The following is a 24,268-nucleotide window of genomic DNA, read 5'->3' as shown; positions in this document are numbered from 1 at the left end:
GGAGGTAGGAAGAATAAAATACACTGCTGTTGCATGAGAATTCTGGGGTGTGTGACACCTCTATCTCTGACCCACCCCTCCTGTCATAACCTGTGGTGGCTCAGTGTGAGGACAACAACCATTTCCTGCAGGCAGAATGGAGGGAGACAGAGGACAGTGCCTGCAGAGCCTGTCCCCACAGCGAAAAGCTGGAAAAGACCAGAGGTGAGCCCAACTCAGCAGCAACAAGCTGCAAAAATACAGCCAGAGCTAGTGACAGCCAGAGATGTGAGGAAAATACAGCCAAAGAGCTGTGTGAAACAAAAAGCCTGAGAAGCTGAAAAACCTAAAAAATAGAAGAAAAGCCCCACTGAAGAAATGGGTGGCTTTGTCTCTGTGCAGGATCATCCAGTCATAAAGGTATGGTGCAATGTTACAATCCTAAAAGTGTCTTTGCCTCCTCGCTCTGTGCCAGGAGGGTTTCACTGGCATCCTTCTGGAGCAGGGTTGAGTTACGGGGCGTGGAGCTGCTGTGTGCCTGGTGTGTTCAGTGGGGCTGAGGGGCTGTGGGGCATGGGGGGACCATGGCTGGCAATGCAGAGGAGGCCACGACGACCTTGGCAAGATTTCGGCAAGCCCAGCTTGAGGAAGGAAAAGTCAAGGAGTGAAGGCCTTTCCTTGCAACAGAGTGTAATGAGCTGCCCAAAGCTGAGAAATGGAGGAAACATCACTGGGGAGATTTTAAAGAAAGCATCCAGCATCCAAAATGCTGGATTGGGTGAATTCAGAATTTGGGACCTGAATGGTGAAATTAACAAACTTCTGGGGGAGAAAGGACACTGGGAATACAGAATAAAGGAGCTATGAGGACCTGATTATGCTAGGATTAGCCTGAAAACATTAGATCACGAAGTGAAAGTTCCAGGAAACAGAGGCTACAAATACTTTGAGGCTTCAAAGGACTTGCCAGAAGTTAGAGAGTTTTCTGAAAGGACCCCCTGCCACCCCCACGGAAGACCCGGGCTAAGCTTATGAAGGACATCATTGCTGAGTACTATGGCTACAGGGATGAAGATGATGGGATTCTGGAGCCCCTGGAGCAGGAACATGAGAAGACAGTTATAGCAGAATCAATGGAAAAATGGAAGATGGAGAGAGAAGCACAACTTGCAAGAGGTGAGGAGGTGGAGGAAGAAAACATCTATGGTACCCATGAAGAAGAGGCTTATGAGGAAGGTGGCAAGGAGTGAGAAGGTGAAGATTGTCAACAGAAATTTATTGCACATGTTAACAGTGCCAACTCAACAGCAGATTGAGGAAGCTCTTGTACAAATATTACTTTTCTACACTGTAAGATATATAATTGTTTTCTTTTAAGAGAGAACATGACTTCGACTAAAACAGCATTCTACAGTAACAAAAACATAAGAAAAACCAGGCAAATATTACATAAATCAGCAGAAACTAGGACACCTAAAAATGTATATTTCTTTAACTTACTAGGTTTGGGTTGCATAATAGGAACTTCCTACTTTAATCAAGTCTGATATTTGTAAGTGTAGCCCATATATTTCTCTTATAATTTAACAAATTATACAATGGATTGTAAATAAAAAACTGCAATACAGTATTAAAAGTTTTATTACTTTTATGATGGGGTTGAATTTCATGCTTTTAAAAACTGTGTTCTAATTGTATTTTTCTAATGTAAACATTTGCATTAACAGAACAATTTATAGAAGTGTCAAGACAAATATTTGATGTTTGATTATAAAGCAAGATTGATGACATCCCTCTAAAATGTTAACATTTCTCGTAATAAACTCACTTTTTCTATTAAATAAAACTTTTTTCTACATCTAAGAGGTCAAGAAAAGTACTGTTAAAATATGACTGTGCTTTGCTACTTTAGTAGTGTCTTTAATCATTCATTCATTAACTTGTCCAGAGTGTCCATTTTTATACAGTAAGAGCATAAAATGTGATCTCTGACAGAATCCTGCTTCATAAAATACTGCTGAGTTCTATGTAGAAATCCTTTAGTGTATGTTTCTATAAAGTTTGTCCTTGGATCTGGATCAACAAATCATACTGTTAGATGCAGAGGAGACATTCTCATTATAATATTTAATTCAGTTTATTAATACAAGTATTTCCCCATGTTCTTGTGGAACCTTTGCACTAACTCCTTAATTGACAGCAGTGGAGTCATACCACATTTTATTGGATTATGTTACACCAGAAAGTGGTCCTGTGATTAAATGAGTTGTGACTACCACATTTCAGCTCCTTTCCTACTCCCTGACTCTTGCCAAGAAGGCCCATGCCAACATTCTCAAAAATAATCTCTTCCTTACAACTTGTAAACCTAAGTACAATCATGAAGTGTTAGCAGAGGACTTCTGCTGAAGCATTTGCACTTCACACATGGAGGTTAATAACCTAAACAGTTAGCTGGCCATTCTTCCTGGAGCATTACAGCTACAATAAACTTCTGAGCATTGGTTTGTAAGTCAGCAATCACAATCCATCATCAAGATCCACTTCTACACATGGTTTATTATCTATTTTAATTTAATTTAATGTTAACTAAAATAAATTTGGTTCGACTCTTGTGAAAGTCACAACTCTTGAAAAGAGGGCTTCTTTCATCATCACCCACAAGATCGCTGCAGTAAAAACTTTACAGCTTCTTTTTTTTTCTTAAATATTTTGGAAGCAATCATAAGTTCTTAAGAAAACATCCAGGTTTTTAGCTAATATAATTCAATGAGATAATCAACTATTTTAATGAAATTGCATTATTTAATTTTTTTTTTTTTACTACCAGAAGCTTATTGTAATTCACACATCTACAACTGTTATCTTAGCCTGAAATTTAGTAATAGCCTTATACTTTCAATAGCTCACACCTTCTGTCTGTTTTGGTTTGAAGTCTTTACTTTCACGTATTTGCTTTCATATATATCCCTGAGCTGAAAACAGTTTTACTGTAGAAACCAAAATCTAGTATCTGTTTGGTTACCTATAGCTATATTTCTTGATTTTTTTCAAGAAATTGAGTCCAGAGGTATTACAGAGAGGCTTACTGGAATCCTTTTACGTGAATTTGAATTTGGAATTTTATTTATGAGTTACTATTTTTCTTTTTGATATAATTTTTTATGAGAAAATTTTTCTTAATATTTCAAGGCCCCAGCTCTGGTCTGAGCAAGGACACCTTGCTGAAGTCCTGGAGCTGCACCTATTACTGGTAGGGCCAACATGTGGCATTTTATGATGCACTTCATGGCTTCTGACGACAGCACATTTCATTCTAATGTGACCTGGAGAGAAATAAACAGTGCAGTAAGTACCATGGCAGAGTGGGGAAATAGCAAATGCTGAGAGGTATGCATTATTTTAGCAGAGGTTTTACATATCCTAACTCAGAACTGATACAAATACACATAATCAGCCTTATTTCCAAGATTGTGTTCAAACACAAGTCAGAGGACACATTATGTGGACACCTGGAAGGTCACTTACACAAAGACACAATTATTCTAACACAATAGTGGGAGAATTTTAAAGAAAGTTTTCTTCAGAAAACCTGATAGTTGAGTTTCTTCTCAGTTGACTCTGTGTACAAGGCATCTCCTGCTGATTAACTAATTCACCCAGTACAAACAGGACCTGTTGCATGGATATTGCCTAAGCATGTCTGGAATTTTCAGAATGGGATCCAGTTCCCTGGAGCTTCACACAGCATCCACAGAGAGCTGATAATGATTTCATGACAACAAGAGATACCATTTCACTCCATTATTTTTGTTGTTCTGAGCACTGGGAATTGTCAGACTTTTCATTACTCACTTTTTACAATATTTTACTTTCAGATCCCACAAAATTCTTGTTCTTCCTCATGCTTTTCAATCCTGTTCATTAAACATAAGTGAGTAGTAAAATACTTCAGGTTGGCTCATGTTGGTATTTTCTCATTGAAAAGATAGCTGGACTAAGTATAAGGATAAACGTGCTCTGGTGCAGGTCACCCACAGGCCACAAGGAAAACCTCTCCTCCCATGAAGTACTGCCTCCTCCTTTGACTTTTGTGCTCTCTCTGTTTTTGTTTCCTCTGCCTATGTGGTGTTCTTTGCCTTTGCTTAAATACTTTTTCCCAGAGGAACCACTATCTTTGCTGATAAGGTCAGCTGTGCCCTGCAGTGGTTCATTGAAGCCAGGTGGAATTGGATGTGTCCAGCAAAGGGGCAGCCTCAGCCTTTTCTCACAGAGGCCAGCAAAATTGATATATCTGGAAAAAGACATTGGAAAGAGGATATATTAGTAGAAAAAGCACTTCTTAGTGGCAGTATTATTTTTTTCAGCCTTCTTATAATTGAAATTCTTGGTAGAATTTCTTGATAGGAAGGAACCAGAATTAAAATTTATGTTCGATGTCTTCTCTCAATACCTCCAAAAGCAAAGGAAATGGGTGGGTTCCTTCTCAGCTTGCTATTCATTCTGGTATAAAACCTTTCTGAAAGACACTGAAGAAACAGAACCTCCATGTTAGCACTGTGCTCAAGAAAGGGAGAAGCAGAATCTGGAACACCTAACTTTGCTACAAGCCCGGAACCCAACAGCCTAACAATCAAGCCATAAAGTGTAAGTGGGAGGAGATAAGGATAGAAGAAGAATAACGTTATAATTGATGTGAAATGTGTTTTCTCACTCTTGCTCTAAAAAGCAAGGAAATACAGCAAAATCTATATCAGGTTATAGCATAGTGTAAAAGCCATTCCTGAGCACAAGGAAGCAATTCCACTCATAATGGTAAAGGCCATAGCCAAGCTGACAAGGTTTGGCATTTGGGAGCACTATAAATGGCTATTAAAATATGGGTCTCATTCAAATTGCTATGACAGGGCAGAGAGATGGAACATTACAAGGTCAGGTCATGCCAATTTTCAGGGTAGACTTAAGTCCAGCAAGCCAATCAATCACCCAATACATTTCAGATTTTAACTAAACTAAGCTTGAAATAGAGGTGCACAGTTATATCAGAGGAAAAAATGCACAAACAAGTGTGGAAACAGATTTAGAATCAAATAAAAAAAACAAGGATTACCCATTTTGGCTCCAAAACATTACCAATGTACTACAATAATAGTAGCCTTTGGAAATTCATGTCTAAATATATTTTCACTGCATAAATAATAAATAACAAACTCTTTCTAAAGGAATATATAGTTTATTTTACATTTCTCATTTGTTCTGTGTTATACTGGATAAGAACTCCTTTGGGTACACACTTCCTCAGATAAAGCGTTTAAAAAGAGAACTTTGGAGAGATGGAATTATCAAAAAGGAAGAGGAATAATGAAAATTAAGACATAAGCTTATATGACATCTTGGTCTTCTCATTTGTTTTTAAGTTATGTTTTGTACTGTAATGTAATTGTTACCAAAGATCACATTTGCAAGCTTTACTAATGTCATTTGTACTCATTTTACTGTACAAAAATATGAAAAAACTATTTTAAGATTTTGTTTCTGCTTAGATCTTATTTTTGTATTGTATTTAATGTTGCCAGAGGTTGTTTTCACACACAAAAAGAACACCCAAAACCAACAAAAATCCTCCCCAATCACTCTACTCATAACATTTCATTATTTTGGACTTGAAAACCTAGCAGCAATAGAGAAGACAAAGGGATTTTTCAAATTGCTAAGGACTTTTCACAGCTGTGTAGCTGAATAAAAATACATGGCTGAATGAAAATACAAGGTCTGTAGAATTATGGTAGGGGTTACTTCTCTGGCACATTTCCTAAATGAAGTGTCAACAGTCAACAGAACTTAGCAGAAGATCTTAACAGAACTCACAAAAGATCTTCAAAGTAGATTTCATCCTTTAAGAAACAGCAAATTGAAGCTTGACTATTATGAGAGAATATAATGGGATTTTTCCAGTTCCAAAGAAATCTAGAAAAGTAAGTAAAAATAGAAACACAAAATTATGTCCAGAGAAATTCAAAAGGTATAAAATACTTCTGAATGTGCTAAAAGGCATGTTTTGAAAGCCTTGGACGCTTCCAAATCCCAAAAAATGTGGCTTCAGATGCCTCTCCCAAAGGAAAACCATGATCTTATGTATTTGTAATGCAGTTTATTAACTTCTCTGCTTTTCCATTAAGCATGTATGAATTGAGTTAGTCATGTAGAGTAACCCAGTACCTGTGTCAGATACATTTTCCTGAATTTTTATTATTATTATTATGAATATTATTTTTGTATCCATGTCTCTAATCAAAATACATTATAAGCAGATAAATAACCTATTTTTCTTGTACTCCTTCCTAACTCTGAGGTATTACTCATGTCTGTACATGTACTTAAAAGCCTAAGTTGGAAAAATTAAAATACTCAATTTATTATTGTAGAAATAATATAAATGGTCTCTTGTTCAATATTTGCATGGGGTTCTAATATAATTTTCTGTCTGGAATAAAATCTGTTCTTTTTTCACAGAATAAACAGAGAATATGCTGTGAGCCCTGGAAAAAATAACTTGAATGTAGTTTTTTATCACAAGCTTTAATATTATCTCCATATTAGCACATAAAACCAAAGAATTATGTTTATCATTGACATTTTTAGAGAAGAAAGTTGCAGCAAATACAGGAACACAGTGTAGCTTAGAAAGAAGAAAATCTTCTTTTAAAAAAGTCTGCACACTTTCAAAGAGTAATCTACTGTTGAAGATCCCAATTTACTGTGTTGTGGCATAGAGGAAACTGCCAAAATCTCTAGCCAAAATTAAAAAGAAAAACGGAAATATTCACAGCATTACAATTAAGAAGGAAATGAACACATAAACTTCAATACATTCAATATAGAACACCAGGGTATCAACACATACTATTTGTCTTGAATATTACACAAAAATGAAAACCTTTTTGTGTGTTGGAGAAAAAAAATCTTTTAATTGTATCTTTTCAGTTTCATGTCTTGGCAGTTCTTTTGTAGCATTATCAGATTGCAAGAGTGAACAAAGTATTTCAAGCAGAATGAAGAAACACATCATGTCTGAAAATTATGTTAGGGAAGCGTCTCAGGTTTAGGTGGGTGTGTATTAAATTACCATCTGCTAAAGGTGAGGCAGTTGTCCTCTGTTAACTGGGCCACTTGTAAAAACCAGGTGGGGCAGTTTTCTTTATCTCTTCCACAACCAATCTTCTCTCCTGGAGATATCTTCTGTTAATGGGCCAGTGAGTGTCACTGCATGGCTGATAAAATTACATCATCCTATTGGGAGATGCTGTGCACAGGGCGAGGAGCCAAGCATTCCTACCTGGATATAATTTGAGATTTAGAATACCACAGGTAGCCTTTACCCACTGGATTCCCAGAGGAGCAGCTTTCTTCTCCACTGGACTCCCAGGATAAGTCCAGACCCATTTACACCATGACTGGACCTTCAGAGGAAAGCTAGACCCTTCTACAGGATCACTGCTTCAAGATAGCCACACCTGTCACTCCAGGAGGACTGCAGCCACCATTTAATCAGGGTGCTACCAACACCCTGACCCACAGGGTGTCAGGTCGTATTCTGACTCTGTCACTGAGGTTTTTTTTTGTTTGCACTATTGCATTTGTATTTTTAATTTTCCTAGTAAAGAACTGTTATTCCTATTCCCATATCTTTCCCTGAGAGCCTTTTAATTTCAAAATTATAATAATTCAGAGGGAGGGGGTTTACATTTTCCATTTCAGGAGAGGCACCTGCCTTCCTTAAGTAGACACCTGTCTTTTCAAACCAAGACAAGAACGTAAAGCATATCTATCCTATCAATACCAATATTCAAGCAGTTCAGTTTGTCTTCTGCTTAAAGGAATCTAATGAGATCAATGAGAACAAAGACAGAACCAAGGACTTCGCATGAGAAAGGCCAATGAAACACCAACCAGACTCAGATATTAATTGATTAACCATTTTAACTTTTAAAATTGCTTTACACAAACAAACAATCAAGTGTATCTCTAGCCCTTGTTATAGAGTTCTTTAATAAATTCTTTAATTACACATAGGGAAAGATATTATTTGACCATGTTGAAGTCAAACAAGGAGCTCACAAACAAGCATACTTACAGTGAAAGTGTTTCCTGATGTACAGATGGAACCTCTGAACCTCTTGTGTTTCAGAATAGAATAGAATAGTTGGAGTTTGTTGCCTCTGATCCTATCACTGGACACCCCTGACAAGAGATTGCTTCTCTTTTCTTTACACTCTCCCTGAAGAAATACACAAATAGGATGTCCCTGAACCTTCTCTCCTCTAGGTAAAACTGTCCCATCTCTCTCAGCCATTCTTCAGGAGAGATGGTCTAGTCCCGTCATCATCTTTGTGGCGTACAAAGATAGTCCAGACATACTGGACTATAGCCAGTATCTCAACATCTTTCTTTTACTGGGGATCCCAGATCTGGACATAATACTCTGGGCGTGGCCTCACTCCTGGCTCATGTTCAACCACGTGTCCACAAGGAGCCCCAGCTCTTTTTCTACCAAGATGTTTCCAGTTTCTCGTCATCAACGCATATTGGTGCATGGGTTTGTAACTCCCCAGGTGAAGGATTTTGCACTTTCCCTTGCTGAATTTCATGGCTTTACTGTCAGCCCATTTCTCCAGCCTATTGAGGTCTTTTCCACAGCGGCACAGTCCTCTGGTCAATCAGCCACTTTTCCCAGTTTAGTGCCATCAGTAAACTTGCTAAGGGTATGCAGCCCCTCTCACCCCTGCCCCAACCCTGATCATTAATGAAAACATTAAACTGGACTGGGCTCTGTGTTGATCCCTGGGGAGCACTGCTGCTCACTGTTCTGCATCTAGATTTTGTGCTGCTCATCTCCACCCTCAGTGCCAAGCAAGTTTTCAATCTACCTCCCTGTCTGCCCCTGCAGCCCACATATGAACAGCTTCTCTATGAAGATCTTATGGAGGACAGTCTCAAAGTCTTCACTGAAGCCCAGATAGAAAATATCCACTACTTTCCTGTCATACAGCTTTTGATTTAGCGATGAGTCGACTTTGGCTGTCTGCAAGAAATCTCAACTTCTCTGTCTCTCACTTCCCCTACTCAATAGAACAGGAAAAAATAAGATTTAAAAGCTCACTGTTTGAGATAAAAGTAGTTTAATAAGAAAAGTAGATGCCATTTATACAAACAAAGGCAAGATTAAAGAGCCAACACAAAAAAAGCAGATTTATGAAAGTTTCAAAACTTCATAGTGATTTAATTTCCACAGTATTTAAGTATTAATTGAAGGACGATAATATCTATGACTCACTGACAATGAGGTAATATATACACCACCATCAAACACAGAGGTATAACACATTCTGGAGGTATCACACATAACATCAGGTGTTTGCAGTGTTAACTACTTAGCCTAGGCTCCATTTACTGTCAACTGAAGAAAATAAACATTTTTAGTCACAGTTTCTCAAAGGACCAAAGCCCTGTTTTCTCCTAACATTTGGCATCTAGGTCATACTAAGATGCCAAACAATGACCTCATAAAAACCAACCCCATTAGACAAAATACATTACTGACTTGGGCATTATTAATGCTTGAAAAGAATTGCATTAAAGACTTTCCACTGGATATCTCTACTGAAATTAGTTAGGTTTCTCCTTCAAAAGACAGAGGAAAGAAGAAAGTCTTGTTGATCTCCTTCCTCCAAGTCCTGCTCTTCTGATGAAGACTGCTTTCAGGTTTTAGGATATATTTATGTGTATGCTGTAACGAATGTGCTCCAGGGTATTTTTGCAAAAGGGATTTCCTGTCAAACACAAAAATTTTTCTTCATCTGTTAGCAGTAATAGCTACATGCCAGAATATTGCCATTGACTAAGAATCATTATTCTTTCCTTGATTGTAGCTCGATCATCATAAATGAGGAAGATTCTCAAAGAGCTTTTCTCTTCCAAGACAAATGTTATTGTTTTGGTCTTCTACCTGATTACTGGCTGTTATAATAGCAGATCTTCTGCAGCAGAATGGCTAATTAGGTAATTTGCAGAATTTTTATCATATGTTGTTTTTTATCAAATGACAACAGCTACAGAGATTAATAAAGCTGTCAGCTGTGGATAAATTTATAAGTGATTATTTCAATTTCTATTCTCAAGTGTTATGTATTAGGATATTGTCATTTTTATTGAGGGAGGGAACTGAAGTGGATAGATTGGGTAGAATTATCTCCTTAACATGAGGGAGCTTCAGATTTTGTTGAATAGTGTCCTCCCTAGAGAAAGATACAGTAGCAGTAGAATTTTAACTAACAAGTCGACAAATTTCTGTTATTAGTATGGACTACATGTTTAGCTGGCAATAAGAAGCATCATGAAGTGCTAAGAAAAAGGAAGAAGAATTCATCATCAATTTTAAGTACATTTAAGCTAAATATTTGACAAATTTTACATCCTTACATTCTTGAATGATCTAATTTTTAAAACAGTAGAATTCATTTAGTTATTAATATCATTTTAATGACAATAGATCTCAGATCAATGTAGTACTACATTGTTTTGTCTTTCTTAACAAAAGCTGGAAAATAAAAATCTCTCATAAGAAAGAGTCAAGATCAAAAGTGTCTTGACCATAAACTCACTCTGCAGTGCATCGTTGTCCCACTTTTTATATCTGTATTCATGCATAGATATTTGTAGATCAATAGGGACAGAAGCTGATTAGCAAATGAACAAACAGATAAGGGACTTAGACTTGTTTGGCTCGCAATGCACATAAAGCTTTCTTCTTCTTCCTTTGCACCAACAGAGTTTCTCAGCCATAAGGAAATATCCTGATATTAAAAATGAAATTTGTAATTTACCGTTTACATCCAGAACCTTTCCTTCAGCTCACTGGTCAGATTATTAAATGATTCGAGCCATCCATATTAACTTTCTAGTAAATGAACTGATCAAGTCTAACCAATGAAAATAGAAAACTCCCTTCAATTTAATTTGTATTTCTTGGGTCTAAATAAGTGTGTACAAATTGTCTTTAAACAGGCGAACCCCTTAGCTTTAAGTTTATAAATGTTGTAATTTACACTTAAATTTATAAAAACCCTTATGGGACATTCAAGGTGTTTATGAATTAAACAAAGATCAAACATGGGAGAGAAAAGGAAAGAAAAGCTTTTATTTGCAAATTCCCTTAAAGCTTTTCTCCCTCTTTTCCTTCTCCTTTACAGAGGTGACCATAACTTGCCTTTATATTAAACTCTCTAAAATTCCAAAACTTGCACTTCTACCCCATTTTTTCTGAAATGCCTGGGGTAACTAATGAAATGAAAGAAAAAAAGTTGGTAACATAAACATGTATTTTACTGTATAGCATATATATACTGTATATATACTGATATATATATTTATCACAGTTGTGATAATTATGCAAACTTAACTGTCTTCTTCTATTCTTTACTAATGCTGACAGGAAAGATCCTCCACTATGCTGCCTCAGCTACTGGAAAATATGAAGCCAAAGATCACTGAGTTGTGTGTGAAGATTCTGAGTGAGCAGACACCAAGGAATGTCTAACTTATTGCTTCTGTTGCAAGATTTGCTTTGTTGCTTGCTTTTGTCAGCATTAGAAAGTTAGAACATTATAAAAGCTAGGGCTAAGGTGTGAGAAATGTCATTCTGTCAAGGCCTGGAAAATGCAGCAGCTTGATTGCAATGCAGTTCCTTTTATAGCTTTGAAAAACCAGGTGCTCAAAATATCGATACACAGTAACTATTAACTCTGGCTCACAGCTCAAGAAAACAATTTTGTGAAAGAAATCTCTAAAGGAAACAAGATTCTAAGCAGCTGACTGGAGAGGGAGCTCACTTATTTCTTCAGTAGTAGAAAGGAGATGTCTTTTTTATTCATACATAAAGACACTCACCATGTTCTAAAAGCTTAACATAGGCTTTTGAAAATATACCTTTCTCTAAGCAAGTTAAAAAAAAAAAAAAAAAGAAACCGAACCTTCTTGAATCAGTAAACCTCCAGTTTTCAGAAGAATGTCCAAGCTACCATGATTTATCTCCTGAAAGAGCTGCTTCTGCATCCTCTTCTTACAAGAAAAAAAGTCTTAAGGTTTAACAGCCCAGAGTCCTAGTGCACATGTTCAGACAGTCTGAGTTCACACTCAAGCACACGACAGGGAACACTTATGTGCCTGCCACAAACCTACCATGATTTATTAGCATAAGCTAATGAAAAGAGCTCAATTACCCCTAGAGCTGCAGAGAACTCACTTAACTTTTTCTATTACTACAACTACAAATAAGGCTGGACAGTATCAGTAATGACAAGTATTTTAGAGTTCTGGGCTGCCTATTAAGAGATCTTTCTGTTAGCTTAAGTGGGAGGTCAATGGGGTCACTCAAGAAAGATATTTGACCTGGTGTACATTTGTGTTTAACATGCTTCAATTTATTTTTGGATCCTGTTTTCCTTAGGGATATTAATTTAGGAGATAATAGATTATTTATAATGACATGAATCACTTAATCATATTCTAAGTTTCTACCTTATTTTTACTCAGTTATATTTAGGAGGTTCCATTATGGCCCTGTGTCTCTGCAATATTGATCTGTGGTTATGCTTTATACCCTCCTGCTAAATAAGCTGAAGGTTTGAAATTAACAAAGGAAGAAAACTTCTCCACACAGGTCATAAATCTGTGGACCGCATCATCATGAGGTGCTGTGCATGTCAAAAGTATAAATACCTGCAAAGACAATAACACAAATCATGGATGAAACGTGTTCTGAGGACTGTTATTCAAAAGATGCAGCAACAGCTTTTACCTCAGGAAATACTTGCACTACAGTTTCTCCAAAGAAAGGACATTTATCAAGGGAAGCACCACTCCATACCAAGCCTTTTCTTATCATCTTTTTCTAGAGATGGCTCCTATCAAAGACATGATTCTGGGCTGAAGGGTCATTTAGTCTGCTCCAGACACAGCAATTTTTCTTGTTGTTCCTAAACTGCCTATGTGATCTAGCACTACAGCCCCATTTGAATGACTGCACCTCAAGGCAATTGCTCTTTCAGAGTGACTAAAGCAGCTGCCTTACCCAAGAACCCTCCTCAGCAATCAACAAAATGAGACATCTGCACAAGACATCCTATTCTTATCTTTGATTATGCTTTATATCTCCTATTAAATAAGCATCACATAAGGCAGCAATGTAAAGAACAATATAAAGACATTTTCTGACAGCCAGACACTAAAAGTGCAATTGTGCTCTTTCCTAGTTCATTACAAAGCTCACACCCTAAGATGTGCTAGAGAGATGTCTCCATGTGCTTCTCACATAAAACATGGTTTTGGAAACTTAAGTAGAAACAGATTTGGACTTGTAGAAAAACGTGTGATTTCAGTGAATCTCTGTGGACTGTAATCACAATCCCAGAAGAGGCCTGGGAGAGGCCTTGAAAAAGCTCTTTTCTTACCATGAGTCATATGAGACTCAGCAACCATGCCTGTCCCTTCATGGAAAGGCCTTTTCCTTTGAGGAAGTGAAGAGGAAAGAGTTGCTGGTTGGCCTTTTCCAGAAAAATCAGCTATTAAATTAAAACTCCACACTTCTCAATGGCAAACCAGTCTTCAAAACCAGAATTACCACAGTTTTCAACATGTAATAGCATAACAGACAGAACAAATGTCTGTGGTTCCCAGTTTCAGATGCTATTTTTTTCTAAATCTTCCTTACATTATTATTAGGAGTTAGAACTTTCTGGCACTGATCTCTGTTCAAAGCATTCAAATTACTTCATGCTGCACAGCACTTCCTTTTGTATTACTCATTTTTCATAGTAATTTTATGATATGTCAGTTCTCGAACACTTAATTAATATTTTCCACCTCCATGCTTTATTTGGTAATTTTAACATATTCCTCTCTGTCTTCTCTCAGGGAAATTTAGACTATAAGAACTTGACAGAAAAGAAAAAAAAAATCTAATAATAAATTCAGCACGACTTGTAGGAAACAAAATATATTTTGTATCAGGATAAAATAAACAGTGTATTTTGGATCAATCACTGTCAGTGAAACAAGCTATGAAAACTGTCATTTCTTATAGGACTGAAACCGGGGTATAAATTTTTTATTGCCTAAATGCTTAATATAAATTCAAAGCTATGCAGCAACCCTCCTTTTAAGAACCTTATTTATTTTATTACCATCTCATCTCCCTTATCTTTGCTCAGATATTTACATGCCTAAATATTATATAGAAATTCTACCTAAAGCAGTATTAATAAAAGATGTTTAAGGCTTTTAACATTGCAAAGAGATACAAGGAATCTTTGTAGACAGGAAATTCAGTCTAGCCAGAACACAGTTAATTATCTTTGTTTCATTACAGTGCTATTTGTGGGAAATCTCACCTAATTTAAAACAGTGCTGCTTCAGATATGGAACTGCTGCATGTCTTAGCTGCATCCTCAGTTGGACTTTTGAATTTAATGTGAAGTTCTTATCAGCCCCTAAAGTGACAGCCTCATCTACATACTATTTATATTTCTAAATGTTCCTCAGGAATAAGCAATTATTTAGTAGGCAACAAAATTGGTTGATTTCTTTAGTTCTGGCTGAGTGATTCCAGGACAGTTTATTTGTGAATAAACTACATTAAGTGAGGTACTGGCCTTTAAGAGTGACCATGTACCTTTAAAGCTATCTCTAAAACACAATTCTCCCAGTAGCCAAAGGAACAGGAACATAATTTAATTTTCTCTGTTCTAATCTTGAGGCTCTTTCTCATACTGCAAAATGGTAAATAAATGTCAACACAAGAAGCTGCAGCAATTTATATTCTTGGAGACTAGAAAGTCTCCAAGCTTTTAGATTTATTTTGCTTTTACAACTCTTAGATCACACCACCTTGTTGGTATTTTTAGGGTTGAAAAATAGTTCCCAAGGGTCTAAGCTCTTTGTATCATATTAACAGTGTGTACCATTCACTCCTCAAATTTATTCTTTTTTCTTGTTAGAGATCCCATATTTATTCTGAGCATTAAATACAGAAGTATACTTCAGATATGAATCATAAATTATTGACAACAAAGAGTTATTCAAACCTTGTTCAAAATATTTTTTTCCATGTGACACTAAAATCACTGTGATTAAAGTCAACTTAATTTTGAAAGTTTAAAATAGATCAATATTTCCTTTTTAAAGCACAGGGACAACTTTAAATGAATTTCCAGAACTCCTTCTTGTACAAGAATATAACAGGTATTTGTTTCCACAGAGACAACAGCTATTCTTCATCAAACAACTGAAAGCCTATTTCTTGGGCAGTAGCATTGCGAAGGGAATCCTGCCAGCTTCCCTGGTCTTACTCTGCATGAAGCCCAATTACCCTTGCATGAAATAAGTACAGAAAGGCTAACTTTCACTGAACATGAGTTTGCCTATAGTTACCACCAGCTGAAGTTAGAAACCAGTTTAGTCTGGTTTCTTGGAAATATTGTTTTTGTTTTGTATCACATTAAGAGAGTGTATGAAATGCTCTCAGATACAGTTTATCATATTTTAATAAAACTAATAGAAAGAAAAGAACACAAAATTCCAGTTCTGTATGTCTTTGTTCACATCTATTGTACATCCTAGGAACCCTTGTTCTGCTAAACTACCACCCACTTTTTTGGAAGCAGTGAGCTCCAGAGGGTGATCGTTGAACCACAGCTGATTCTCGGGGCCTGATGGGCAGTTTGTAGCTGTCTCCTGCATTGTCTTAATTTGTGTTTCAATTAAAATTCTGAGGAGAATGCATGGAGGTCTTTGGTTCAAGACCAAACTTGGACTTTGGAAACTTGGACTTTTAGAGATATTTGGATATCTTTCCAAAGGACTTCTGGATGGTACTAATGAAAAACTTCTTTTCATTGTCACCAATGAAACCTTTCATTGTCAAATGCCCTCAGGTCAGTTTGCAGGAAAAATAAAATGGTTTATCACTGATTTAAAGCTTCATTTTCTTCTCCAATAGCCATCTGATAAAGATTTACAATTAATAAGAGAGATACCTGCAGTAACAGATCACAGTATTGTACTCTTAGCATCTGGAGGCCACCAAGAGTCCTGACTGTCCTCATTCACCTCTACCTGGGGCTCTCCCAATCCTGCCTATGTGCCAGGACCTCATTCCAACCCCCTGGAATCTCTCCCTCCCCAGAAATGCTGCAGCAGGGCCAGTCTCCACAGCCCAGTTGCCACTCCTACCTCATGCCATGCCTCATTCCTGAGGCTGGGGTTGCCCCAGTGTCCCCTGTGTTTCCTGCTCCTGGCTGGGTGCAACAGGCCCTGCATGGTGAAGCCCCTGTCTAAACAGCCTGGCTGAGCCACTCCTATGGTCCCTGCTCCCCTCCCCAGGGCTTTATCTCTCAAGGGCACCCTGACAGTATACAACTAGATCACTAGAATACCATCAGATGTTTCAGGTCTTTATTTTTTCTTCACCTTCTCTTTCCAGATATTCATGTTTTGCAGAATGCAAAAATCTGTTAGTGCTTGGCAGACCCGACCATCAGAAGTGCATCACTTGCATCCCTCCTCTCAGTGCTGGCCCCCAGCTGCATACAATTGAGGCTCCATTTCTCAGTCCTTCTCTTTAAAGGCCAGCATGTGACTGGCCCTGGCAACCTAATAGATGCTCCCAGTCCCCCTGATCATGACCTCTCATGACAACTGCATTCCTCTGGGGAACTGGAAATGTCAGGCATCAAAGAAAGACCTGTGAGAGTGTCAGACAGTTTTCTCAGCAGCTGGCTTGTGACTCAGAGTGACCAAAATCAAAATGTAAAGCTGAGATGTTCGACCCAGCTTTCCCAACATCATGATAAAAGGGAAGGCATTGACGGACAAGAGGATGAACAGGAACATTAGGACAGATCTCAGCCGCTGTAAAAGTGTATTGCCTGGATAAAGACCAAGGAGATGAGGCTCATTAACCTAACAGTCCTCACATGTATTTTACTGTTGCTAGAGAAGGTTTTGCTGCATCATTTTAGAAAATAATGATTAGATGGAATTGAAGGTTTTTACCTGAGTAATTTTTAAAGGTACAAGAAATAACAGAAGTAGCATATTCTGCTAGTGCTAGCATATTTTGTTTTGACCTTATGAAACACTCTTAGTTCAACAAAGTCAAAATGTGAAAATTTTAATGCTAATTTAATATACTGTAATGGTTAAGCCACATCAACTGTGCATTATGTCAAGTCAAAGTAATATAATGAAATAAAATATGACGCTTTTTGTCACAACATATTATCTGGTATTTTTTACATATTTTTTACATCACATTCCTCAAATTAAATAAATTGAAGTAATACTGTTCTTTTACAATATAAATATTTCAATTTCTAATCCAATTACTAATATAACTATTTCATCAATTACTTACTATCAAAATAAAAATTTCAACATTTGCAACAGAGTAGAATTTTCAGATTTTTCAGCTTTTCTCATAGATTATGATAATGTTTAGATGACCAAGTTCTTCCAAGGTAAGTATAACACAATATTTTAGAAAAATAGAAAAACATTCACCATCTCTATTGTAAATAGGCTTATCTATTTGGAATGACTGTCAATGTCCAATCCTTCAAAGATGTTCAGGTGCTAACAAATATTTATAAAAGCAAACAAACCACGAAAATATTCCGCACACACAGGAAATAAGCAGTTTTCCTTCTGTAGTTTAAAGGCATATGTCTCTCAATTTTCTCCCTTTACAATATGCAGAGGATGAAAAATAGCCTTATCATCCTGAATGATTTTAGATATTCATCATTAAGTCTGTATTTATTATGCATAGAATCCATTAAGGAGGATGATGGTCTCTGTAGTAAAGGCCTGGGTTTTGTAGGGGTTGCAGGAACATCTGTGTAGTCATCCTGATAGTCCCTTTACAGTGTGACACAAGGCTGCATGGTAGAATGTTGTGAAGCACTAGGAATTTCAAACAAGGCCTGCAGTAGTAGGTAACTGATGTATATAAAAGCTTTGTCTGATCCACTGTCATTTACAGAGTAACTTGTTCTTAATGCTTACCATGAATTAGGGAACACCAGGGAGAGTCACACTCTTAGATTCTGGTTAATCAAAAGGCTCTGTTGAAGTGAATAGCTCAAAGCACATAATGAGCAGGATTTTCAATTGAAGTCAATGTAAGCAGTTCAGAAAAGACATCAAAGGCAGGAGCTTATGGAGGCTGGAGGAAGAAATTTGCCTCTTCTCTGAGACTTTATCAGCAGTTTCACTCACAGGAAAAACTGATGCTGTTATGTTCTGCATAGTGTAATATTCCAAAGGTGTTACATTTAAATCCCTGTTTTACAAGCCCTAGTAACTTTGAGGGAGCAGAGGGCATTCACAGCTTTAGTGCTATGTGACTTTATACAGAATTAAGCAATATCTCAGGGATAACTTGTTTAAGATACGGAGCTTCTTGCAGACCCTGGTTGAGGAAAAAAGTCCAGTACTCTAGTCAGATAGACAAATGTCTTTTTGGACCAGAGTCTGAGAGTCAGTGAAACACAAGGTAGCAAGAAACCTAGTGGTTCAGGAAACAGAAACTTGCTATCATATAAGCCAATTATTTTCTTAAATATAACCTCCCTAATAGCAAAAATAGAATAATCACCTGACACTGCTGCACAGCAAAAAAAAAAGATAGGAATATTAAGCATAATTTGAAAATTTAATATTCACCTATAATCTGTTATACTCTGAATATCTTGATATTGGTGATAAAATAAAGTTCTTATAGCATCTTTTCAAGAAAGAGTGAAAAGACTCAAAGACTACACCTTGGATTGCTCCCAGGATCAGCCATTATCCGGTAATTTGAAGCAAACTTTCTATTTGGTATAACCTGAAGTTGCTAAAGTGGCAAACAAGTATTTTTATGTTTGGCTGATGATAAGAAACAGGTGAAAGTTTTGTAACACGTGAAGATATTCTTTATTGTACAAATTACTTTCATGGGAAGAACAGACAGGACTTAATAATGCAAAAACCTTGTTCACCTACCTGTTCACATCTTGAAAACCAGTGAGAATATTCAAAGGAGATAGAGGAAAATTTTCTCATTGACTTTACTGAAAAATGTCAAAAACATAAGTGGTATCTCCAAGTTCTGTTTAGTGATAAAGCCTGTTCCTTTCCTATGGCTGCAGCGCACATGATAAGAATAATCTCAGCCTTAAGCTATACTTAAGGGTTTAGGCTGCTTTTGAGTGAGGATTGAGAGGGTAAGAAAGAGACAAGAAGCAGATGCTCTGTAACTTAAATTTTCACAGAGCCCTGAAGATCAGAGAGCTATGTTTGGTGCTTTGGGCCACGTGTGACTTGTTCAAGCTCCATAGCTGCTTCTCTTCTAAGAGTTTCTTTTTGAAATACCTGAAAAAAAGGTTCATTTTGTTTTTCACTTGTTATAGTGACATATGAGATCAATATTATGAAAACTGAAAATAAAGGTAAGAAAAAAAGTGTTAAGTTTTTATGTGGATGGAAGACTGCCTACAACAACCAAAACTTTACTGGGCAAAAGAACGAGTATTAAGATATACGTTCTGCTACTCTCACTAAGCGGTTTGGATTTGGATTTTTGGGGGGCGGGTTTTGATGTGGAAAGGGGACTTGGATATTTTTGTGAGATTGTTCTTGTTTTGTTTTGTTCAGCTAACAAAGATGCCAAAAGTGACAATGTGAATTTTAGTACAAGGACCATACACTTCACAGCTTCACTAATTGTTTATTTTCTAACTTCATTGAACATCTTTAACTACTTAACTGATAAAACAACTTGGCAGATTTTCCTAGCCATGAGGCAGTCTTTCGGTTTAACAGTTTATTCCACAATTAGTCTATTCAATGGGCTTCCTAGCAAATTGAACTTCTTCTAAAGCAACAATCAACATCTGTGAATACACTTCTCCAGAGAGATTACTCCTAGGATCCCTCAGAATGCTTTTATCTGTGCAACGTATTTTCTAGTTATCAAAACTAGAGTAAAAATTGTGCCTTACCACTCTATTCACTGTTTTCCTGTGGAAAAATGTCTGGTTTACAAAGTGGCTCAGTAATCTAAAATCTAAATAATTTCTATCTAAAAGTAGTCGCAAAGATCACTAATGCCCTGTCATGAAATCTGAAATCAGTAATCTTTCTAATGAGGAACAGAGGGAAAAAAACCTAAAGTCCATTGTTGCAGAAAACAATTCTATCAGGGTCCCTCAGGTGGAGCTAAGAGCAGGCTCAAAAGCTATTGATAGCATCAAAATTCTCTAACACAAGTATCCGGTGAATTTCTGTGATTTTACTTCTTTTAATAAAAAATCCACTTAGTCTTGCATTCATAAAAAATTCTCTGTGAACATATAAACCGAAAGAATTACCAAGATACTGTTCAACAGTTATAATTCTTCTTTACGGAGAAATAAAGAGGAAAAGACTAAATGATGGGAACCAGTAATGTTACTTAATTTACTAGTTTAAGGTACTCACAGTCACCACCAAGAAATCAACAGCATAAGAGCCAAGACAGACCAGGAAAATCCTTCCCACTTGATCAGCTTTCACAGTTACCTCCCTTAACCATGCAAGTGTTTCTAACAGACTTCCATGCTTGCTATTACTATCTCATGCAGGCTCAAGAATCTTGTCCTGAAAAGTTCACAGTATAATTAGAAATAGGGAGGAAAAAAAAAAAGATATATATATATATATATATATATATATGATTACAGAATTATTATTACCACACTATATTACAGAAAGGAAAGAGATCCAGAAAGAGACACAAGAGTTTTAAAGTGAAATTTAAACATTTAAGTCTGAAAAGTAAAGAACACTTAAAAATCTGTGGAATACAGATTTTAGAGATTTTATTATTTATTTATGTGCTCTAAATATACAGAGGCATCTTAGTAGCTCTGCAACAACTTAACCCATGCATGCTAGGGCTTGTACAGTTTGCTTTCTCACTGTATGTTCTGAAAGGACTGATCCAACAGATATGCTTTAAAGATTTCTGTTTCTTCCCCATAAAAAGAAATTCTTAAATATAAAAAAAAAAAAAAAAAAACCAACAGTGATTTTATTCAAAAATCTGTGTTGGTGTCATGACCCCATGGAGGGGAAGCAGTTAAAATTAAAAGGTTAAGATGGGAGTCAAAATGATGCTTCTGGGGAAGGAGACTCTTAGCTTCCAGGCAAGCAAAATGTTCTGGACCATGAGGTCCAAATTCATATTCAGCACCCAGACATATGCTAGGAATATAGGGTGCTTGAATACTTCCAGGTGTAAACCACACAGCAAGGGTAGCCAAGAAGAGTTTGTGCCACCTGCACCTGTTGTCATCTTATTGAAGGGGTTCCATACTGTTGTCTCATTATTGCTAATGCTAAAGTTTTATACCTTCTTGGTGTTTTCTCATGGGCTGCTCCTCTAGGTACTAACTATTCTCACAAAGTAGCCAACTTATTCCAGTTCCCTTCTCAACCAGCCAACCCACTCTTTTATAGCGCTCTTCTTCTCATTGGTTACAGCTGTGGCCTGTTAAAGTCAGGCCTGCTAATAATAATTTGATAATTGGCCCAGCTGCAACTCCTTAGGGGTAAGATTACTTTCTACACTACCTTTTTTTCTTTTCTTCTATCCCCCTACAGCACCTTTGGAGGTATTAAAACCCTCAAGCCCCAGCTGTACAGAGCCTGGGCAGCCTGCTCCAGGATGTCCTGCCAGAAGAAGAAGTTTGGATGTGGTGCCCTCCCCTGGTCCCCACCACCAGCAGCTGTTCTGTGACCCTCAGGCAATGCCTGCTGTTTGGGATGACCAGAGCCAGGCCAGGGGTTGGGAGCCACCACCCCAGGGGCCTCGGGGCAGGGCCAAGCAGCCAGGGCCCACCACACCCGGCGGGGCCATCAGGGCAGAAGGAGAAAGCTGGGCTGGGACAGGGACAGACAGAGAACAGGCCAGGCCCATGGTGATGGCCCACAGTGATAGGGCAGGCAAGAGTCTCAGCTGGAAGTGTCCCCACTGGGCTGGGGGACAGCCCTGGCCGCGGCCACCTCATGGTGTCCAGGAGCATGTCACAGGGTCACAGCAGGGAAGGCGCCACCCTCAACAGCACCAGCTCTCAGCTGGTCCTGAGTCCCAGCAGCCAAAACTTCTTCCACCCATGAGGTAAGGGAGGCCTCCTGGTGCGCCCTGGGCTGGCAGTAGAAGCAGTAATAAAGCAATACTTTAATTTTCCCAGTAGTTAAGTGACATTAAATCTGGTATTACACTCTTCAATGCCTCTCCCTGCAGTGTCTGAGAAACTGCAAATCTCAGCCAAGAACAGTAATGGGAATTCACAGGCAATACAACTGTGCTGTGGAAATGAAGAAAAGAGATGGACTGCAACAGGGTGAGAGACAGTTCAAGGGTGTTATTGTACTCGATAGGCAGGTCAGGCTGAGACAGAGAAGGTCCCTTAAGTAAAAAAAAACCCCAAAATATAAAGTGTTTCTTTTCAGTGATAAAGGGCATTTGAATGAGTTTCTTGGGGACACTGAGTGAGCCTGCCTAAAGACACTTTGGGAAAGGGAAACTGTGGTGAAATTAATTCAAATTCACTGTGCTTTATACTCAAAGGTCATTGAAGTCAATGTTGTGGTGTGGCTGCAGTTTCTGACCAGAGAAACCATTTCAACATGGAGTTTGCTCAGCTTCAAAGAGCACCGACATAATATCAAATGTCAAATTGATATGTATAATGTCAAATGGTAGCAGTGGGCTACACTTCTCAATTCCAGGTCTAGATTTTTTACTTTTACCTTTGGAGAATACTGGCTGCAAAAAATAAAATAAACAACAGCAACTAACAGATTTATATACATTTGAAAGCAGTTGCATAGCAACATCTTCAGAGCTATCTTCCTCCTTCTTGGAAATTTATTACTGTCAGAGGACCTGGTAGAATTAATTATCTGTTTTGCTACCTTTTCCTCTCATGTACTTCAGGATTCGTATCTAGAAAAAAGGGGATTTTTCAGAAAATATTTTCAATTTCTCTAAAAACCCAGACTCTTATCACACTAAATGCAAAGTAAGGCACATAAGAACTGCAGAGGCTACAGCCATCACACTCTGTTGGTGGTTATAACAGTAAAGTGGAAACATACAAGGTTGGTCTCAAGTCCCTGCCATAATCCTGAACATGAATTTTCCAAATCAGAGGTAATAAATTCAATGGACTATTGAATAAGGAAAATTAGTCATATAATTTCCCACATATTATGTGTAAGCTACTCATTATTGATTACATTATTATGCCACTGTATTTCTGAGTAATATCACTGAGTAATATGGAACAGATGTCTCTCACTAGGATTTTCAGCTGAGAAAGCAGCCTATCAAAACTGGGAAACAGATTCTATGAACAACTTCAGTTTTAACAACCTTACAGTTTTTGTAGAAAAAGAACATAATCGTTCATTAAAAATTCTTGTCTACTTATTACTGAAGATTTATTCCCAGACTATGACAGATATTAAACTTCAGTAAACAAAGTTTCCATGTGCCTAGCATGAAAAATAAAGATCTTGTTTCTTAATTGTTACAGATCAGAACACCAAACAAGTAAAGGATGTGGACCTGTTAGAGTGAGTCCAGAGCAGAGCCACTAAGATCAGAAGGCTGGAGCATGTCTCCTATGCTGAGAAAGTTGTGGCTGTTCAGCCTGGAGAAGAGAAGGTTCTGGGGAGAGCTGAGAGCAGCCTTCCAGCACCTAAAGCACCTACAAGGGAGATATTGAGAGGGACATTTCACAACTCCATGTAGTAACAGGACAAGGAAGAATGGCTTCAAACTGAAAGAGGGTAAGTTTAGATTCAATATTAGGAGGAAATACTTTACTGTGAGGGTGATGAGAAACCAGCAGAGGACCCAGAGAAGTTGTGGATGTCCCTTCCATGGAAGTGTTCAGAGCCAAATTGAACCAGGCTATGAGCGACATGTTCTAATGAAAAACATCCCTGCCCATGGCAGGGGTGTAGAACTAGGTGGTTTCTAAGGTTCCTTCCAACCAAACACCATGACTGTGTTTCACAGATTCTGTTGCAACCACCATCAGCAGATGATCAGTGCTGGAGTTTGGGGACTTTAGATCTTAGTTCATATACTGTTTGCACACAGGCATCAGTTATATCTTGTTCGTTGGCTATATAAGTA

At 37.6% G+C, this 24,268-nt stretch overlaps 1 pseudogene; it reads left to right on the top strand.

Moving 5' to 3' along the window:
• The first annotated feature begins 563 nt into the window (after window positions 1-563).
• LOC132328176 (pre-mRNA-splicing factor ISY1 homolog) lies at window positions 564-23,724 on the top strand (annotated as a pseudogene).
• The last annotated feature ends 544 nt before the right edge of the window (window positions 23,725-24,268 follow it).

The sequence above is a fragment of the Haemorhous mexicanus genome, chromosome 5 (assembly GCF_027477595.1).
Source record: "Haemorhous mexicanus isolate bHaeMex1 chromosome 5, bHaeMex1.pri, whole genome shotgun sequence".
Taxonomy (NCBI): domain Eukaryota; kingdom Metazoa; phylum Chordata; class Aves; order Passeriformes; family Fringillidae; genus Haemorhous; species Haemorhous mexicanus.
This window is presented reverse-complemented; position numbering and strand designations above follow the sequence as displayed.